Raw genomic sequence first — 21,074 nt, forward strand, 5'->3', positions numbered from 1 at the left:
TTGGTAGAAAGTAGCAAAATTTTAATTGGATGCCTAAAGTTTGACGCATGTGCTGTTCATTAAAAGTATTCGACCCAGCATAAGTATAAAAATGCATATTATGTGCTTTGAAGGGAATTGATATAACCTCAAAAAGCCTTTTTAGTTTGACACGTATGCTCTTTGCCAAAATTATATAACTGATTATATGTGAAAATGCATATTATACGATCTCAAGGGAATTAACATAACCTCAAACAACAGCATGCACATGAAAACACTCAAAGTAAAAAATTCTATATTTAAATATTATATAATCTTATAAACTTAGATTTAAAGTCATTCTATGAAACGATTACCACGACACCATTCTTGCTTTTTTTATTGAAAAATGTATTCATCACACATTTACACACACACACACACGCACAAAATATACGCATCGAATATACAAATAACTATTCTTGATAAGCAACCGAGTTTACAATTTGTTTTACTCAGATTCGATTGCGTTGACTTGTAAGCGCTTTTCTGTTACAAGCATAGTTTCTAAAATATCAGAGTATCTGTCTGAGTGGCCCAGTAGGCTAAGGATCTCGCCTCAATGCAACTCAATGGTCCTAAGTTCGAATATTCAGTGCAGTAGCGTTTTCAATAAAGCTCATAGTCTCACATGCTTGTGCTTTAACACTTTAGCCTTTGAATTTATTTTTCTGACTTTATGTTTATTATAATAATCATAATTATATAATAATCATTGGTGTCTTGTTTTTTCATGTCAATCAATGTTAAATTGATGTTCTAAAACATATACTTTGAACTGATTAAATTAAAAAGTTACCTCGAAAAGATTTTGCGTTCGTCCGTTTTTACAATTTTCTAAAACATAATAAGTAAAAGAAAAGACGAAGATATTTATATCAAAAAAGCGGGATAAACTTCCGATAGAGAAGCGTAGAATAGGAGAAAAAAACTAAAGTACGCTTAAAAGAAAGCAAGTGATGGGACTAACAGAAAAAATCATGCAGTTGTTTTGGCATAACTCTGTCAATTTCTTAACCTAGTTTTTTCTTTCCAGATCGTGTAAAAAGAATCGAACAATCAGAACTATTGAACTATTTTACACACATATTTTTACATGTATGCAACATCCAGATGGATGGATTTAGCGGCATTTTCTCAATCAATCTGAACTTGTCTGTCCGTCTTGTATTCTTGTATTCCAGCTACAGCTCGTAATTTTTGAGATATTTTGACCAAATTTATGTTCACTAGTGTGTTTTCGCTTACTGACGAACGCTAATGCTTTAGATCCGACGCCTTTTTAATAACTTCTCGTATTATGGAAAGTCGTTATATAAAGAACTGAATTAAGCGAGGCTATGTAGGGTATTTCATAGTAGACCGTGACCCATAATAGCGTTTCTACCTGTTTTATTATTCATAGTTTTTTAATTATTGTTTTCCATTACTCTACAATTCTAGGACCGTAAAACTGGTCCTGGAAGTTGAAATGTTTGTTTTTAAACTATTTTCCCGAAGTTAGAAGAAGACAGAATCGAACGATTATCGTTTTACTTATTAAAAAACTGTGTAGCAAAACGGCGATAAACTGTACAATTCAATCGCGAGAATTCATAATCAACCCCGAAATCTTTATCCCGGGAGAAGCGTTTAAATGCTTCAAATCGATTTCGATGGCGGTTTTTATACAACTACACTGATGCATTTTCGTGTGCAAATGTTCTTTAGCCAAGATGGACACTTACCACAGACAGGAGACATTTGAAATCGAGACTTAAGACTCATTTAAGAAAAAAAGTCTCTTTGGAGTGTTTGCAGAAAAAAAGGCGACAAATTTAAGCAAAAATTTCTTTTAAGTAATAAATTTTTTTCCACATAGTCTACGCACATATTCTTCGGAGCATCTATTACTCCAAAAAAAAAAAAAAAAATGTTTATTCAAAAACAACTACATTGGCTTCCCTTCTTTAGACGAATATAACTTTTTTTTTTTTGTTGTTGTTGTTGTGTTTCATTATATTTTCCGCAAGATTTCTTCGATTCCTTGCGTCATTTATAACTGTTACGATGCAATGTGTTATACAATTAATTGAATTTTTTTTTTGTTTTTTTGTTGTTATTTTAGTTCCTTCTCCCTTTCACTTCTTTTAATTAAAAATTAAAAAAAAATATATATATATTAAAAAATTAAAAACCTACACTGCTTCTGTGCTTAATGTTGGTAAAGGTCAGTGATCGAAATATAAAACAACGGCATTGAGCTAAACTTTAAGAAGGAGAGGAAAAGAAACACTTATGACTACAAAAAAATAACAGACAGAGAGAGAGAGAGAGAGAGAGAGGGAGAGAGAAAGAGATAGCGTGATGAAGATGGAGAGAAGCAAAAAAGGAAATAATAACAATTTTATGTTACTTAAGTAAATAAATAGCGTTTGTAAAAAATAAATAAATAAATGAGAAAAAAAGAAAAAAATGAAAAAACAATAAAAAGTAAATAATCATAATAATACAAAGAGATATGCAAGTCGTGTGAGGCTTAAACTTATTGTCGCAAACAGACACACACATATACATCATTAAACTGTAAATATTTAAATGCTTTTGCACAAAGTAAGCGATTTCTGATGGATGTTTTCTTATGTCTATGAGTAAATTAACGAAATGAAAAGATAAAGGAACTCACACACAACTTTCGCGCCAACACTTTACATTGTATTTTACATAAAAGTGGGCGAACCTCTAGCAAATAACAAAGCAATAAAAAAAAAAGCATTAAACAGCTAACCGCACAAAATCATGTTTCACTCAATCAATTTAAGCTAAGATCGCAACGGCTTATCAACCGCAAAAACGTGATAATAGTTGATAGCAACAAAGAGCAATTTCTAAAATTTTTTTACATACCACTGCAAAAAAAAAAAAAAAAAATTTGTTATTGTTAATCTTTTCACGATTTTCCTTAAACTAGATCTACGTTTATTGCTTTGTTTCGGAATAATATACGATCGACTCTTCCTACTTTTATATGAAGCGCACAACCGCAACAACACGTTGACAGAATTGTAATTTGACATCTTGAGGAAGATATCGTTTTAATTTGATTACAACAAGTTATTGAATTTTTTTTTATCTACTCGATGAAAAATGCACCCGATTGCAATAATAAGCTGGGGATGAAATTTTCATTCATATCGATCTCGTCCCTAATCAACACAGAGAAATTTATTGAAATGAGAGACTTTACTTATAATATATCTCATGTGCGTTGATGTTATCTAAAGTAATTATCAACTTCGCATTACGGGAAAGTATGTGCACCTGTACAATAGCTATTATCATGATACCTATCAGAATACATATATATAAGTCTGAGACAATTAACTCTTCGAAGACATATAAGTCTGAGACAACTAATACTTTCCCATTGTCGAGCAGAGACCATCTAAAGCTGAGACATTACTCTTTCATTACGCTTTCGTTCAGAAGTTATAGACTTAAGACAACCGTTACTTTGACGATTCGTAAATTCAGAATGCATAAACCTCTGGGACAATTAATACTTCGAAGATAAGGCAATTAATACTGCCACGCTTTCTACCAGAGAGCATCTAAAATTGAGACACTTTCTCCAAAACACTAGATACAACTCGCCGGACTTCATGTTGTTATGTTATGTTAAAAAATTTCTTCGCTTTCGAATGTTGCTTGGTTGCTTATCTAAAGCGTTTCGAAATAGAAATTATGGTGTATTAAGAAGTGTGTACTACTCTACGACTGTCTAATGCCATTGTGGATATATTATAGGTTTTCTTGGCCAGGACCCATCTTTCCATTAAAAATGGTCTCAGCAAAAATTACTTTCATTAAATTTCGTTTATCGTGTACTCGATAACTATCGACATCGGCACTCTTAAGTATTGTGAGCATTAACCCAATTATGTGACGTCTAAAAGTCTTTGAGTCTGTATTGAATTTACTTTTTCTATTACTTTAGAAACCTAGAATCTCTGGCCGGTTGGCTTACCACTACGAACAAAAATGTGACCCTCTCATAGCAACGGATCCTCTTTACATTTACCCTCAAGTTAGATTACAATTAGTTCTATCCTATGGCTCTACGATCTTGTATCATAAATTTATCCGGAAATTGCTGCTAACTTAACGTTAGTAATGACTAATATCGTGAAATACATCACCACCATCAAGCAAATTCTTACGGAGGAAAGATGAGACGCCATTGCCCATATAACTAACCATATTGTAGGTACTTGAAAAGCCAAACCGAACCGATGAATCTTTCAATCACTTTCTTATAATATGTAACGCTACAGTATACAAAACCTTAGCGAATACGATCAATCTTCATTCTACGAAGACATTGAGGGAAGCGAAATTGGCGGTCACATATACAAGTTCAACAGCTTCGCAGGGCAGTTCCACCAATCGTCCGGCTTAAGAAGAGAAATCGGTGATTTTCGGGAAACTAGCATGCAGACGCTAAGTATAGGATTCCGCTCTTTGAGCCTCCTATTGGAAAACATCATATTTCCACAGCAGACAGTGTGATGAACCCCAACCACTAGATTTATAAAGCAAGGCGTAAAACAATAATCTAACAGACTTCCGATTGGAAATGTACGGAAACGAAGATCGAATCTACTACATAAGATTGAAAACGAACGCGAAATCTGTAAACCACGAAACCTAAGTCAAAACGGCAATCGCCTCATTATTGGGACTATGCAAGATCAATGTTGCATCATCATATCCCATATCCCTCTATTCATGAACATCATGCTTGAAAATCATGTGTGAAAAGTTCTGTCTTTAAAGGAAAGTATATGGGGGATAACGAGGCGAAGTAAATTGTAAAGTAGATTGTACTTATTATTTGACGTCTAAAGTTGTGTTACTCGAATGATAGGCGTTACCATCCAACTTTAATTTCTTTCTGCTTAGAACTAATTATGCTCTACACTTTTATGTTAACCTGCAAAGTGTATAATAACACTAATAAACTACACACTGGCTGCTTTTCAAGTCTGAGTATGCGATACCTGCGTTCGGTCCTCACAAACACGTTGAGAATTGCTGCTAAAGAAAGATTGCAAGTCAGATTCAAGATGTTGTCTCTCTAATGCGTATTTCAAGATATTCCTACAAAAGGAATAATAAAATTTAAAGCTTGCTTTGACAGTAATCCTTTACCAACTCAGCAGGACTTACATGCGGTCTCAATACCAATCGATAAATAGTCGACTCTTGCTTTTATATAAATTTTCCGTTTTTATTTTATTGTTTACGCTTAGGGAAGGTCATTGCCAATGATTTCCCTGCCCCTTGGTGTCAAGTGTTCCACTCATATTACGGCACTTAATAGCTATCATCATCTATCCCATGTTTGTATTATATTTATGTACATCTGTGTGTGGAGGAGATATGTTGAACAATTTAACCGAAGAGAAAATTACATGCGGTTGGTTAATCAAATTTGGTTAACCTCTGACTTGAATTGTGCAAACGCACATAAAACAATCATCTAAACATGATATTCTAATTACAACAACAACAAGAATAATAACAACAACAACAAAAACAACGACAAACTTTGTAAATGCAAAAAGCTTTTATTTAAATGAAATTCAATAAGATTGCAATACGAAATACGAACAATGGCTTTCAGATAAAGTAAATACTCATTACAAACCCTATTTAAAAGTGAACGGTTTAAAGAAACGTTTCATCGATCGAAACTAAGTCATTCATTTAATATTTTTATGTTTATTTTTTTATTTTTTTCTTTTTTTCTCTCACATTAACTGTTTTTCATTTAAAGACACACAAGCAACGAACGAACAAACATTCATTCACTCATTCAGTCATTCATTCATTTAGTTTGTGTTTGTGTATTTTATCTCTGACGAAAAGAATTATGTTTTCCTATTTCTTCATAATTTCAATTGTTTTATTGTTAGATATGCGCCGTACCTTTGTGGCACATAGATGGATGAGTGGATGGATAAATGAATGAATGGATGGATGGATGGATGAATGGATGGATGGATGGATGGATGGATCCCTCGAAACATTCATAACTCATTTATCATCATGCAAGAATGAATAGATTGTTACGAGAGTCTATGGCATAATTTAACCACAACTCATTAAATGGCAACAGCAAAAAAAAAAAAAAAAACGCAACAACAAAGAAAAACAAAAAAATATTTCCCATTTTCGTTTGCAGACATTTGTTGTTGTTGTTATAATGTTCGGTTTTCCTTCTCTAAGATGTTCATAAGCATTCACCGCAACTGTAACTGGTTTTTTCACCTTTTTTCCCTCTTTTGATCTTCCTTTGCTTTTTTCTTTTCAATTTTTTTTTTTTTCTTTTCTTTTCTTTTTCCTTTTTTTCACGAAATTGAAAAAATAGATTAACTGATTGCACGCTAGGTAGCAAAAGACTTTCAACCAGTCAACCGACCGATAACTGCCGTTAAAAAATGGCAACAAAAATGCTTTAAATAACAACAGTTAATGGCGAATAACATAAATTTACTATGATTACATCATTTATGTGAAGAGTGAACTAAAAACTGAGCAAATTTATGCGCAAAACTTCAGTTGCGGTAATCTTTATGCAAACATTACGGAAGGGCTGCTAAAGGTTTTATTAAAAAAAAAAAAAAAAATTTCAATTTGATTGAATATTCATTTAATACAAGAGAAAATGATTTATGCTCATTCGAACGTTATCATCTTCTCGCCTAAAGGGAGAAAAATATTTATGAACGAAATTCCATTCTATTCATAACTTAAGACAAACGAACTTCTTTTAATAAATTTCTTTTAAAGCAATAAACAGATTTGATCAACTTTTCCCAAGTCTTTTTACTGTGAGAAAAGCAAGCCTAAGGTCTTCAAAAATTTTCATCCAGCATGCAAAGAATCTTTTATACGCTATACAAGGGGAATAATTTATGATATAACAGCGATTAAGCATCGAGCGTCTAGTCATTAGTAAAATGCAAATTATTCAATACATTTATTACTTTGGGAACAAGGAAAATCACTGTAGTAGGCCACAGCCTACCATTACGAAAAACTGCTCCGTTCCAAACCGTTCTCCATAGAGTTCGTTCTCGGGCCAAAACAGGTGAGTATACCAAATTTCGTCAAGATATCTCAAAATATGCAAGCTTTAGGTTGAGCATAGGAAAACAAGGTGGACAGACAAAGCGTAAATAGAATGCAGAATAAAATGTAGAATCAAAGGTAGGTCTGTCTCGACTCTCTCTGGATGTTGTATATATCCGCACAAACTTCAATATTGCCTTCACAACACGAGTGCTGTGGAGCAGAACCGAACCGTAACGAAACGTTCTTGTGAGTCATTCGATAGTATTTTCCTTGCCTTGTCTGCTCATTGACTGTTTCGAGAGATTGTAATACAAATATTTGCTCTAAGCTCTTTTTCCTCTTTCGAGCCTGTTTTGTCGACGACGAGTTGTTCGACGTCTTGTACTCTAAAGGAAACTTTGTATTTGTTCCGACCATGCATGTAAGTAGCTTGCTAGGTATCTGCTACTGACACATTGAGTTGCTACATACGTTAGCATTAGTTTGACTTTTAAATTAAGCAGAGCGTCACATGGGTAAAGAAATATGACAAAGGCTGAGTTCTACCCAGTTACATTGTCTTTTACCTGAATGTTACAAATGCAAGCACAAATCTAGTGTATTTTATCTTATGCTATTGAGTACGGAAAAAATTAAAATTAAACATCATACTCAAAATGATAAGAGCCAGTGATCAATTAAAATAAACAAATATTCTTCTGTTCAGCGTCAAAGGCCATCATAGATAAACAAACGATGACGGTTGCTGTTGCTGCCGATGCTGGTGCAATCTGAAAAGCAAACATCCAATAAGAAAGAGTAATCCGCAAATTAATGCTTTCGCGCTTCGTCTTTATGTATCTTACAGAGTCACCGTACTGAATGCAAAGTGAGGCAAGTCGACAAGCTTTATGAAATTTTACACTTTAGATGTTTTCATAAAACAAAGGAACGAATACTTTCGTTAAGGGTACAAATATAAAAAAAAGTTAAATGCGTTCGCGGCGGCACCAGAAAACTGCCACAAAACCAGACCGTCACGCGCTAAAAACGTTGACAAACAAGCAATTCATATCAGGTTAGTTAAAGCTCGAAGGCCATCTGAAAAATGGGCGTGATCGATTCATGAGCGTCCTTGTAATAAGTAGAAGATGCCACAAATATTTCTTGCGATGGGCCATATGATCGTAGTGAGTGTCCAGTATTTGCCTTAAGACGAATACAACTCTGTTACTTGATAACACGTGTGCCAAGTTTATCAATATCTCTGCATTAGAAATAGCTGAAGTACAATGAGAACGCTGTGAGTGAACGAAGCGCTAAGGAGTGGATTGCTCGTCTCGTTCTGCAAATTTCAATGTCAAAGATGCACCTCGCTCTGGTCAGCCAGTTACTAAAAAAGGCGGTTAAATTTTGCAACTGACCGGTCGACACCGGCAGGAAATAGCGGAGACACTAAACATCAACCGCATGTATAGTTTGGAGTCATTTGAAAAGAGCAGGCTACAAAAAGAAGTGTTGAGCGCTACATGAATTAACGCAAAGAAATTTGATTGACCGAATTACCATCAGTGAAATGCTGCTGAAACGCAATGAAATCGAACCATTTTTGAAGCGAATAATTACCGACAATGAAAAATGAGCAAAATACAAGAATATCAAACGCAAGCGATCATGGTCAAAGGCTGGTGACGCTCCACAAACGTCTTCAAGGTTATGTTGAGCGTTCGATGGGCTTGGAAGGCAATTGTCCATTATAAACTGCTACAACCTGGCAAAACCATTAATTCGATCCTGTACTGTGCACAACTCGACGGTTTGAACGAAGCAATCCAGAAGGAGCGACAGGAATTTGCCAACAGTAAATGAGTTGTGCTCTGCCATGACAATGCGCGACCACACACGTCTTTGATGACTCGAAACAAATTGACTGAACTTCTTTGGGAAGATTTGATATATCCAGCGTATAATCGGAACCCCGCACCGTCTGACTAGAACTTGTTTCGGCCTCTGCAAAGCTCTCTTGACGGTAAAAAATTGGGCGACAAAAACGCCACTGGAAATCACTTGGCCAAGTTTTTCGGCAATAAACTAGAGAAGTTCTACACCGATAGAATTATGAAGCTATCCGGAAAATGGCAAAAGGTCATAGGTAATAATCAATCTGTACTTGATTAAAAATGATTTTCAATAAACAAAATTTTTGTTCAACAAGGCACCAAAAAACCTCGAGACTTTTTATATATCATGTACAGAAAGTACATAGAAATAGTAATTATGCATGCACCGCCGATTAATATGCAATTCTGACCTGATTTAACCGTTTTCTCAAATTTCAAAAAAAAAATAAATTGCCATCGGAATGACATAAAGGTTTGTCGCCTTGATAGACATGTCCGACAATTTTGAAGTGGTCCAGCGTCTATCAGGTTTCAGGGGATATATACGCAACGTACGGAAGGATTTGCGAGAAACCCACGCTTTATTATACCAGTTGACTGAGAAGCATTTTACGAATCTATACAACCGCATCCACTTAAATATGTCCATCTGCCAGTCTGTCTATATTTCTGATATCCACATATAGATGCGTTCAACTTACAAATTGTAACTTTTACGATTTTGTTATTAAATTTGATTCGTTGATATGTTCTCAGTCGAGGGTACTTGAAACAGACTAAATCCTTCTGGTAACCAATCGGCAGGAAGTATTCTTTTTTAAAAAGGTTATGAGAAAAAACCTTTAACCTGAGTATTTCGCGGGTAGAGAGTAGGGTTTTGGTGCGCTGAATGAACGTTAAAAGAAATAGCGAAATGGAACCGTATTAGGAAGGTCCAGCCCGTATAAACTTTCTTTGGTTTAAAATTACATCTTCTTATGGCAACAAGGTGTACCTTTAAGTAACTTGTGGTGATATACGTATCAGTGGATTTCACGTGGGCACACTATCGAGGAAGCTTAAGCCAGCGGTAGTTTATGCTGCCAGCTAGCATTAAATTGGTTGACGAAATAATGGGTCTATGAACTTATTGGCAAGCTTCAATCACGTAAGCCTTTGACGCATCCTTTTTCATATAAAGCTTCTCTGGAAGTTTCCATTTGACAAATCAAAATACAATTTATGATATTTATATCAAAAATTATTTCTATCAATGTGTAATGGTCGGTCTTTCCGCTCTCATCACTCAATCATGTGAATTATGGACTATAGACTTAAAGACAACAGTAAAACGATTAAAACTATAAAAGCCTCTGCAGTCTAAATTCTGAGCTGAAGCCCAGGGTAAGCCCTCGGCTATAAAATAATGGTAAATGTACTGAAGAAATACTGCAAACGTCTCCCAAAAGTCAACCTGATCTAGACGCAATGTTTGAAAGACTTGCCTTCGCTAACGATAGCCATCACACTCTAATATTATATCACAGTTTACTAAACGAAAGATATATTCCCTGTACCGTTGCTCTGAAGAAACTATTTTAAGAGTAAAGCGATTGCAAAACTTCAGTAGCGCACGTTTTGAAGTAAAACAGTTATCAATAGTTAATTAAAGAAAATTATTCATAGCGTAAAAGCGTAAACTTTTTATGACTCAATCGCTCTAGCAACACATCTATAATTAATGAGTAGTCGCGCTTAGGTGGCCTTAGCTTTAGTTTCTTTTATGTTATTCACCTAATCGCCGTTAGCGTTACATCCCAACTTAATTGCAGTTGGAGAGGAGCGCATTCTTTTACATTCCTTCCTTCTGCTTTTGTCGCTCCCCACTAGACTCTTTGCGCCGCTGTTTGCTTTGCCTTTTCGCATAAACATACACACATACACACACACACACACACGTACACACAGTTCACTTTTGTATTTAACTAATGTTATCATGTTTGACCCATAAAAATGTTTTTTTGCTTTTCTGAAATTCTTCTTTTTTTTTTTTTTTGCGAGTTAAGTGAGACCAGTCAATACGTTACGAGTTTTATTATGGTTAGAAAGTTGTTTTGACAGCTTTACAGTTCACCTATATTCGCAGGGCATACATAGCATCCATCCCATTGATTCATGCATGGACTTACTTATGTGTGCGTTAAGTGTTAGAAGAATTTAAGAAATTGTTTTTTTGTGCATAAACTGTTAACTGTGTTTTAAAGTTTTTTTATAATTGTTATTTTTTTTTTTTATATTTTATTTTCATGTGTTAATATTTATTATAATTATAATAATTTATTGCGTTTTTTTGTTTAATATGTGATTACTGTTAAAATGAACAAAACCGTTATTAATGAGACAAATAACACAAAAGACTATTGTGTGTTGAATTACTTTCTTTTTGCCGCTTTCAACTTCTTATGCGATTCTTTTGTTCATGATAAGAAGAAGAAAAAGTTGCTCATTTCTTTTTGTTAAATTAAATTAAAAGTTGTTTTTTTTTTTTTTGGTTTTTGCTTTTTGTTTAATGTAAATTAACATTGTCTGCTTTTTAATGGTCATGCATCGCATGTCTATATTGTAGAAATCGACAAGTGGGACAGTCGTTAAGCATTCTCTTCTTATTTAAACATCCGTTCATTAATCAAAGATGAAAAGTTAAAATTATTTCATTCTAGGACAGAATAAGACTGCAAACATATATTTCCCAAAGAGGTACCAACAGAAAGAAAGCAGAAAGAAAAACATACGTGGAGACACAGAAAATGAAAAAGAGACAGAGATATGGAGCGAGAGGGAGGGAAAGAGAACAAGAAGAACTGAAAATATTCAAACAACTTGACACAACGGCTTTAAAAACGATTTACTCTCTACCAGTAATTTTGAACCCAAAAGAAAGTTGACACAAGTAGCATATTATGTGAAGCAAAAGGTTCGTGGCACTTGTCTTACTAGCTGACTTTACGAACCCAATATATAGTGAAAGAAGAGAGCGGAGAGCGGGAGAAAGAGAGCGAGTGAGAGAAAGAAAGAAAGAGAACGAGAAGGACTGAAAATATTCAAACAAATTCACACAACAAATGTAAAAGCGCTTGAACGGTGGCTAAAAACTTCTTATAAATACACCCAAATACTTTTTTACACGGTGGATATGTTCCCTAGAAAACGGTGCGGAAAAAATTCGTGTAAAAATATACACGCGGTATATGGTAAAATTGGGGATATGCTCCACACCTTTAAAAACTCGTGTTAGAGAATAAATATCGCTCTCTTTCATAAAAAACCGTGCAAAAAGAGGCATAATGAAATCCATATTATGTATTTATAAAACAAAAACAATTCATTTTTATTAAAAAAAAAAAAATTAAAATTAGTGTAGCGTAAAAATTCAGTCTACATCTGGTCACCACTGGTTGATAACGAGCGTGCACCTATATTACGGATTAAACCAGAAATGTTGTCATCAGTAGGTATGTCAGATATGCCTAGCACAACCGGCATGCAAATGAACAATTTCGTTCGTTAGTAGTATGCCAAGTCGCTAACACATCTGTTTGCATAAGCCGACCCACTTTTGATTACAGTATTCCCACAATTGTATTTGGTTGCTGTATACATAAATTTCTGCAAGACATTGTCAACCATGAAATTAAAAAAAAATTTTTTTTTCAATTCATGCTAGGAGAAAAAATTCGTGTAAAAAAGTGTACTTGTCCCTGTTATTACAAAATCGGGTAAAAGGTAGTATCGGTCACGGATAAAGCTCGTGGTGCTTTAGGAACACGCAACTTTTGAAATACTGCCGTCATCAAGCCTTAATGTCACCCATTTTACAAGTCACAGCTCTTAGAAAGGTTAAAAAAAAAAACAAATAAGAAAATTACATACGGTCGTGACCGAATCTTGTATGGAAATTTATATGGTACAAGTGCTACACTTCATGACCAAGAAATAAAGAACAGGGAAAGCAAAGATGTTCACAGTTCTCGTTACATAGACGTGTGGGCTATGCTTTGTAGGTATATCCTATGACCGGTTTGAATCGTTCTCAAACTCTTTTGGAAATTTGAAGTTGATAGTCTGATCGCTGCGAATGGGACAGTGTTTACCACAGGTACTACAAAGTTGCGCAAAAGGACAGATGGATGGATGGACATGCTTGCTTCTGTGCTTTATAAGAGCACTGAAACAAAATTATATTTTGATACCATATAATACTGCGTGCCTGTAGTAATTTCTCTGCAGTACAAATTTTTTATTCCTTTGGATACAGAGGTGTCCTCACTTTACTTAGTGTTACAATGCCAAGCAGCGTGCAAGAATTTCCAATGCTTCCGCCACATTTGAAGTCCATACCTTCATTTCTGCGGCCATGAAAATGTTTACAACAGATGGACAGAGGGAAAGCGGACAGAAGGACGTGCTAAAATCGATTTAGAATTTGATGCTGATCAAGAATATATATTCTTTGTGAGGTCTCTAAAGCTTGCTTCTAGACATTGCAAACGTTTTGCACAATGAATATACACCTTATCCTTCGGGGATAGGTATAAACATTTTTGTAACATTTCTTAATTGACTCGAAAGTAATTGTGTTTGGACAAGAAAGTCTTTGTTTAGAAGAAAACATAGCAAAAGAAACTATAGATCGTCGGTTAGTTCTCTCAGTGCTTCAAACACTATCTTCGATTGCAACTATAAGCCGACGCCTTTCAAGAAACTCGCTGGCAAATAAAGTCCATCCACTTGGATTTCCGAATTCAGCCAATCATTGCAGGCTAAGAAGGTACGATAGTGTATAAGAATCTCCACATATATCATATAATTATTCAGTTATAAGAAAATGGACCCTTACGGCATGAAAATAATTTTTCATATACACAAAAACTTTGAATGACGATAAAAGCTAAACGCCGTTGTACTTTTTAATTAGTTTATTCTTTTATGTTCTTTCTTCGTCGCTTTCCATAGTTTTCATCGACGATCTTCTATGCGTGACAGAAAATCCTGATTATTCACTCGTACACGACACCACTCTGTGCCACGCACTCTCTTCTACCCAGGAGACCCAACAGCACCGAAATACACAACAAACGTTGCTTGATGAATGACGCTTTAAATCGAGACCTCAAACTAATAGAATGAATTTTAATGCCACGAAAACACAGTGCTGTCTTTTTCTTTATGCGCAGAGGGACCGACAAGCGATCCTTCTTCTGTAATGGTGCCAATGTACAAGAATCGGCATCTATCGATTTTCTGGGCAAGAGAACACAAAATGAGTGTCGAATGAGGTGTGAGGAGTGAGGTTTTTTAAAGCGGAGGAAAAAATAATTCATTGCAGCCTATGTCCCCACTATTTACAACGCCTACATTCGCCCAAAATTAGAATATAACTGGCTTGTATGTGCGTGGGCCTCCAAATTTTGCATGGAGTCTCTCTACCGCGTAGAACAAAAGACTCAGGTGCTCATGGCCGACGAAAGCGTGGCAAACATTATCGATATCCTGGAGCGTCGGCCTGTAGCGCTCATGTATAGGTACATGCACCGCAAATGTTCTACCGAGATAAAAATTATTTTTCCGCAAATTAAGTCTTTTAAGAGGATTACAAGGTCTTTTCAGCGTTCTCATCTAGCCGCCCTGGACTTCCCTGTATATCGCGTTCCACACTGACACGACTCGTCATTCTCTAATCGCACTTTGCGCCTTTGGGACAATCTGCCAGCAGAACTCTTTTTCGCCGTACCTGTTGTTTACACATTTAAATCAAAAGTACGCAAACACTATTTACTTTCCATTCTCTTCTACCTAAAATCCTTATTGGCCATATTCCCTGTACACATAGGTGATATCCTGGCTTGTGGATAGACATACACAAAAAAGAAAAATCAGTTCGTTCCGTTTGTCTGGAACAACATCGAACGTTACAATCAGGATGAAATTGTTTTGAAAGGGAAAAAAACTAAAGATTTAATAAATGCAGGAGAGTGTAAATCTTGCATATGAGACATAAGACGTATTTTTAATCAAAGCGCTGTGATTACTATCTAATCTAAGTCAGCCTCCCTGGCGTAGAAACTATACACAAAACAACAAAATTGCAAGTGTTTTAATATGTTCCCAAGGTAAAGAACGTTAAGCATTCTGATTATAGCGTGACCGAGTAGATAAAAGTCGCGCAACTACCAAGGCGATGGTCATCGTAGCTATAGCGAACGGCTTAGTTCATCGCCATTGGGTTGCAGCCATTCCACTGCCTTCTTCCCTCCGTTTCCCTTTGCCATTTACCCGCTTCGGATCTTCCCGGGTTGGTTGGTCATATATAAAAAAAGGGAAGGAACAACCAGGTTTGCTTTTCGTGACCGTCCGAGTAATCTTTTATGAAAATCGTTGAATTGTCTAATCATCATAATTATCGTTTCCATCATTACGATTAACATTATTATCGGGTTTTTTTGTTTTTAAATAATTTTAATATAATTTATGTTAGTTTTTTTTTACCATAAATGTGCTGACATATCATTATTTATATTCAGGTAAATTTTCATTTCAAAAAAATTGTACTTTCACACAAACACACCTACAAATTTTGCGAACAGATACATATATAGATACAATGATTGCTATCTCTCTGTTTGAAGGTTTGTTCAAAAAATAAAAATCAGTTGCAAAATTTATTATGACATGCAATTATGGATATAAATAAAAAACTAAATTCAATTGTAAATTTTATAAAATAAAACAGCAATAAAAAGCACTTATTTACCTTTATTGAATGTGAGTAAAAATGAATGATGTGTTACAGAAACAAAGAAAAAAAAAAAAATATATTCTTAAACCCCTTAAGTTGCATTTAGGTCAATAGAATAATATTTTGTTTCGTGAGCACACCTATTTAATACATATATGTGAAACATATCTATATGACAACATTTAGGCGAGACAGCACGCCAGGCAGTTCTGTTCAATTCCGTGTTAAAATTTCTAATCATTGTAATTAAGGGTTTTAAACGTTCACATTATTTATCAATGAACAAATCGCGTAAAGCTATTGTTTGTGTAAACTCGAAGATCATATTAGAAGGTTAGCTTTTACATTTTTTTTTTTTTTTTCCAAGAAACATATAACTACGTAGATGGTGTAGTAACTATTATACAATTTCAAGCCTTCTTTTTGCTCACCTTTCAATCGGCTTTTGCCACCACTCGTGGTACAAGCTACAAGGGCGTGTAAAGTTTGTGTGGATGTACGCAACATCCGAAAGGACTTCAGATGACGACATCTTTGATTATATCGATCAATTCAGAATTATTTTCTATATCAATTGAAGCTTGTCGGTCCGTTTGTCTGCCTGTTTGTCCATCTGTCTGTATTGTTCCGTAACTTTGAGACAGATTGATGAAGTTTGGCACACCGACTTGTTTTGGCCCAAGGATAAACGTTATTGAAAATGATTGGGATGGAACCACTTTTTCGATCACCTTCCACATAATCCCTCATTTTCGAAAGTCGCTATATGAACTGCAGGATGACTTAGAGGACTTAATAAAGATCCACTTGTTTACTTATTCTTGAATAAACTTATTTATGTGATGAGCAAGAATTAAGAATTCTTGACATTTAGTTTTTGTTGGTTTTTCTCAAGATCTGAAGTTTAGTGAACAAAATATCTTTGAATCAACTTTAACGTTGACAACGAAAGGGATGACATCATATTCCACTTTAATCGATCTACTCACCTTCGCGATAATCATCTTAAATTGTCTTAGCCTTCTCGCTCATTATTAAGTAAGCTTAACTAGTAAGAATGATCTCAAAAACTGGTTGTAATTTTATTAGTTTGACCGATTTTAGCTTCTAAGAAATAAGAAAATGATTAATAACTGCTCTTAGGTTACGAATACATGGAACATTTCGCTAAAGAGTTTACCTTCAAAATGTTTATAATATTTAATAAGATTATGAGACAATTTAAACTGTTATAGCCAAGCTTGGGCGACCATTAACTATACTTAACCTATTTTCGCCTTAATATTTTAAAAATTACACTATACTGCCTACTGAAGGCTTTTTCATGAGAACCGTTCTACGAATAGAGGTCCGCAAAATAGACTTATATAGTCCATGCTAAAAAACAAGTCTTTACAGACAAATAAAGAATATTTATATGGAAAAAGTTCGAAAAGAATAATAAAATCTTTGACAAGTAAATTACGTTTATTAAATTTCGACCACGAGGGGTTTCAACAAAATTATGGCTTTACTGAAAAATAATGTGTAACTTTTGGCGCATTATTAAGAAATAAGTGAATGACTATACCAGGCGAAGTGGTGTGGGGTACCTAATCGTAGGCCTTGTTCGACTATAGCATGCTTGCTTGGCTTTGTGTTCTATTTTTCCTTTTCTATACCCCGCAACACTTGTGGTACATGGGTTATCAAGTTTATGCGAATGCAAACGGCACCCAAAACGACTTGAAAAAGGCCCATCTTCTATTATCAGATTGTTAGAATGTCGTTCCCTCTGATTTTTGATATCAACCTATAAGTAACGAGTTATGAAATGTTGTGATAGAACTTATTTTGGTTCAAGGGCGAACGCTATTGAAAATGATTCGGATCGGACCACTTTTTCGACTGCTATTGTCGCATGGATATATGGATACGTGAGCACCGACTTGATTGTTGCGTCTACCTATGCGGTTGGGCGGCAATGGGGTGGCCGCAAGAATGCTCTGACCAAAGCCATCTTCGATAGAGTTCATCCTTTGGCTAAAATATGCCGACGTAACAAATGTCATAAAGTGATTTCAAACCAAGAATCAAGCTTGTGGCAGTTGCAGACACCAGTGTAAATTTAATATAAGCGAGGAAGGCTGTAAATGAATTATTAATAAAATAAATAAAATAAAATTTACATGAAATTTAGCCAAGAGAAGATAAAAAGATTTATGTGGAATTTTTAACGTTCCACATAACCAAGATAAACGGAAAGACAAGAAATAAGAAACTTTTACAGGCTTTCAACTTGACCTGCACTTAACGACTTTTCTAAGCTGTCAACGTGACCGCAGTGGGCAAATATTATGCTATAAAAGTCGTCTGATTCTGTCGTTTTGCGATCGACTTTCTTCTTGAAAACTACATCGTCATGAAACAATCCATTCTTACAAACAACTTGTTGACTTAAAGCAATCTTTCACCGACAAAATATGTAATCATTATAGAGGTTTTAGGGGCGCAAAGACAATTATTTCTATCAAATGGGAATTACACGCGCTGTACTGTCTTTATCTGTGTTTTTTAAATGAAAGATTCCAACTTGTTTTAGCCATTTCTGTCCGTCCATCCATATTTGATTTAAGTTTTCAAGAGCACAAAGTGGAAATCGATAAAGGACATGCAACGCAATTTTGATATTAGAAGATTTTTAGAAGAAGAAGCATCCATCTGAGACACCAAGAGGAAAGAGTTCAATTTAAAGGCAATAAAGAAAAATATTTTTACATTTGACAAGGACCTAAAAAGAAATTGTAATAACGAAATAGGAAACTTAAGAAATATCTTTAAATTGAAGTAAGCCCTGCTTACCGCGCAAACCGGCAAATGTATTACAAACAATCCCAACGGAAGATGAGAAGACTTAAGTCAATAGCGTGTAATTTAAAAGATTTAAACCAATAGAAACCTTGTGATCTAAGAATTTATCAAAACCGAATTAATAGCCAAATAAAATGTAAAAATTAATCATAACAAAGTTAATCTCTCAGTATGCGAAAACTCCCTCCATTAACCTGTTTGCCTGAAACATTCGTCTTGCTATCAAGCTTTCCATCCTCTGTTTTCCTGCATTATAATCTACATACAAAATACGTATAGCGTATAGTTGCTTGTCTTGCGAGCAATAATCTGCCACAAGCATTACTTGAAATGGATGTGAATTAAACATCCTTTTGTGCCACAATAGCTGAGGTGTGAGGGTTTCTACGTCATTTCACATTTTCTTAGTATCCATGTTAAACATGCCATGCTACTCTACAACCTACAAGTAGTAGGTGTTTTAAGTTTATCATGTATGCCATGCAGATCATAGTATGAATTACGTTTAACCCATTTTAGGCTGCAAACAAAAATTTGAACAACTCTTCGGACTCAATACATAACATAAAACGGATTCTCTGCACTGTGCTTGCACTGCCAATATCGTTCCTAGGCAGAACATGACACTAATAACTAATACGGTGTTGCCTGAGGTTATCTTATATTTACTTATTAACACTTCTTTGACAATAAGCGAATGAAGAATAAGCGAATACTTATTCTTTAACCTTAGATAACTAAACTTAGATCGGTGTTAATCTGCAACTAACCAATCAAGTAATAGACTACGAGTTAAAAACAAGAATATAACGTAAGTTAGGAGAAGCATTATAATATTTCAATTAAAAAATCTAAATATGGTTAAAATTATCGTTTGCACTGTTGGCAGATGTTAGAAGTGTGCGTGTGTGTGTGCTCACAAATAGCCTTGTTGCAGTAGTACGTTTTCTCAATGGACTAAAGGTTCAAATTGTTCGCTTGTTCGCCATTCAATCTTCAAAATATCTCTTATTTTGATGGAAGGCTTTAGGCAAGACGACCGAGGCTATCAGCCAATGTAAACTCTCTTCGTGTGAGAGGTTATTGTCGCTGTCGTACTTTATTTGACACATAAATAACAGATGCGTTTATTAAGCTTAAGTTCGCTATGCACATCATGGAATAAGCAAAGTGGCCACCAACAGATCTTATCAGCAGTACTCATCCCTGAACATAATTGTTGCACAGTGTCCACTACTCCTTTGACACTAGTGTAACAATAGATTACCTTAGACTTGTTCGTCGTAGGATTGATGTTATAAAAAAAAAAAACTTAGGATAGTAATAAAATGCAGGAAGAATACAAAGATGCACACAGTGGCCGATTATAATATTGATGCAAATTTCTGCATGGTGTAGCATTTGGCTATTAAACGTCGATTACAGCGAATCTGTGAAAGTAACAAATTTACAGTTGTGCTTGTCACCTACGGATAACATATATACGTAAACAGGGAACGTGCGTTCGTGTACACAATTATGCATGAACGTGTGCAAGCTATGGCAGAGTTGCTGTCACAATCGAGTTAATTACATAACAAAATTAAACATTTTTCCAGGTAGGTAAGTAAAACAGGTGGTGGTGTGACTATCACTATGAATGCTGGCCGCGCGTATTTCATAAAATGGTGGAATTGCGAACGAATCTGCCTCGCTGTCAATTTCTTCGAACAGGATGTCCACTGGTGAGAGGTAAGCAATGATATGCCTTTGCCAGGTGTGGCAAGTTTTTCTTCGAATTTCTTTTTTAAAGACAAAACAAATCTGCATAACGGCCTGACTCCTGATGTTTTGCAGCCGCTTTGTCACCGCTTTGCCGATACATTTTCTCAATATTTTCCGCCCAAAGATTTGGAAATCTTTGGCTACTGTTAGAAGAACGGAAACACAGATTGGGAATTCGTAGCCCAGAACTGAACGAATCACGTTGCAGTAAAGCAATTTAGTGCTTTCTACAAGGTGTGTGTTGCGCATAAAAATAGGTTACATGGCTGATATGCCTTTTGCCTTCTGCACAACCGGTCTTCCACGACCGAATAAGCGAATACCACCTATCCTTTAATATACTAAGATAGCCAATACTTGGCTCGTTGTGAAGCATCGCCAGATATGTTATAATTGTGTTGAAGTAAGTATTACTAGGTTTACCTATCTTTAAGTGTCGCAATTGGACACAAACGTACTATAACTTTTCTTTTACTTTGGCTTCTTTTCCGTTTTATAATAAAATATTTTTTCTCACATTAGTTAATTTAGAATTTAGTAAATACTCAGCGGTCCACATATGAAAGTTCAAGAAATAATGTAACATTCTTTATATTCTTTATATATATATATATATACATATATAATTTTTTTTCTTTTTAATATGGCCTATGAATCAAGGGATA

The 21,074-nt window shown here is 35.0% G+C and overlaps 1 protein-coding gene across 2 annotated transcripts in view; it reads right to left on the reverse strand.

Moving 5' to 3' along the window:
- The window catches only part of LOC119636863 (probable serine/threonine-protein kinase cdc7), a 44,036-nt gene that overhangs the window by 15,844 nt on the left and 7,118 nt on the right, over positions 1-21,074 (reverse strand). The gene's annotated exons all lie outside the window — the stretch shown is intronic.

This window comes from Glossina fuscipes, unplaced genomic scaffold, assembly GCF_014805625.2.
Source record: "Glossina fuscipes isolate IAEA_lab_2018 unplaced genomic scaffold, Yale_Gfus_2 42, whole genome shotgun sequence".
Classification (NCBI taxonomy): Eukaryota; Metazoa; Arthropoda; class Insecta; order Diptera; family Glossinidae; genus Glossina; species Glossina fuscipes.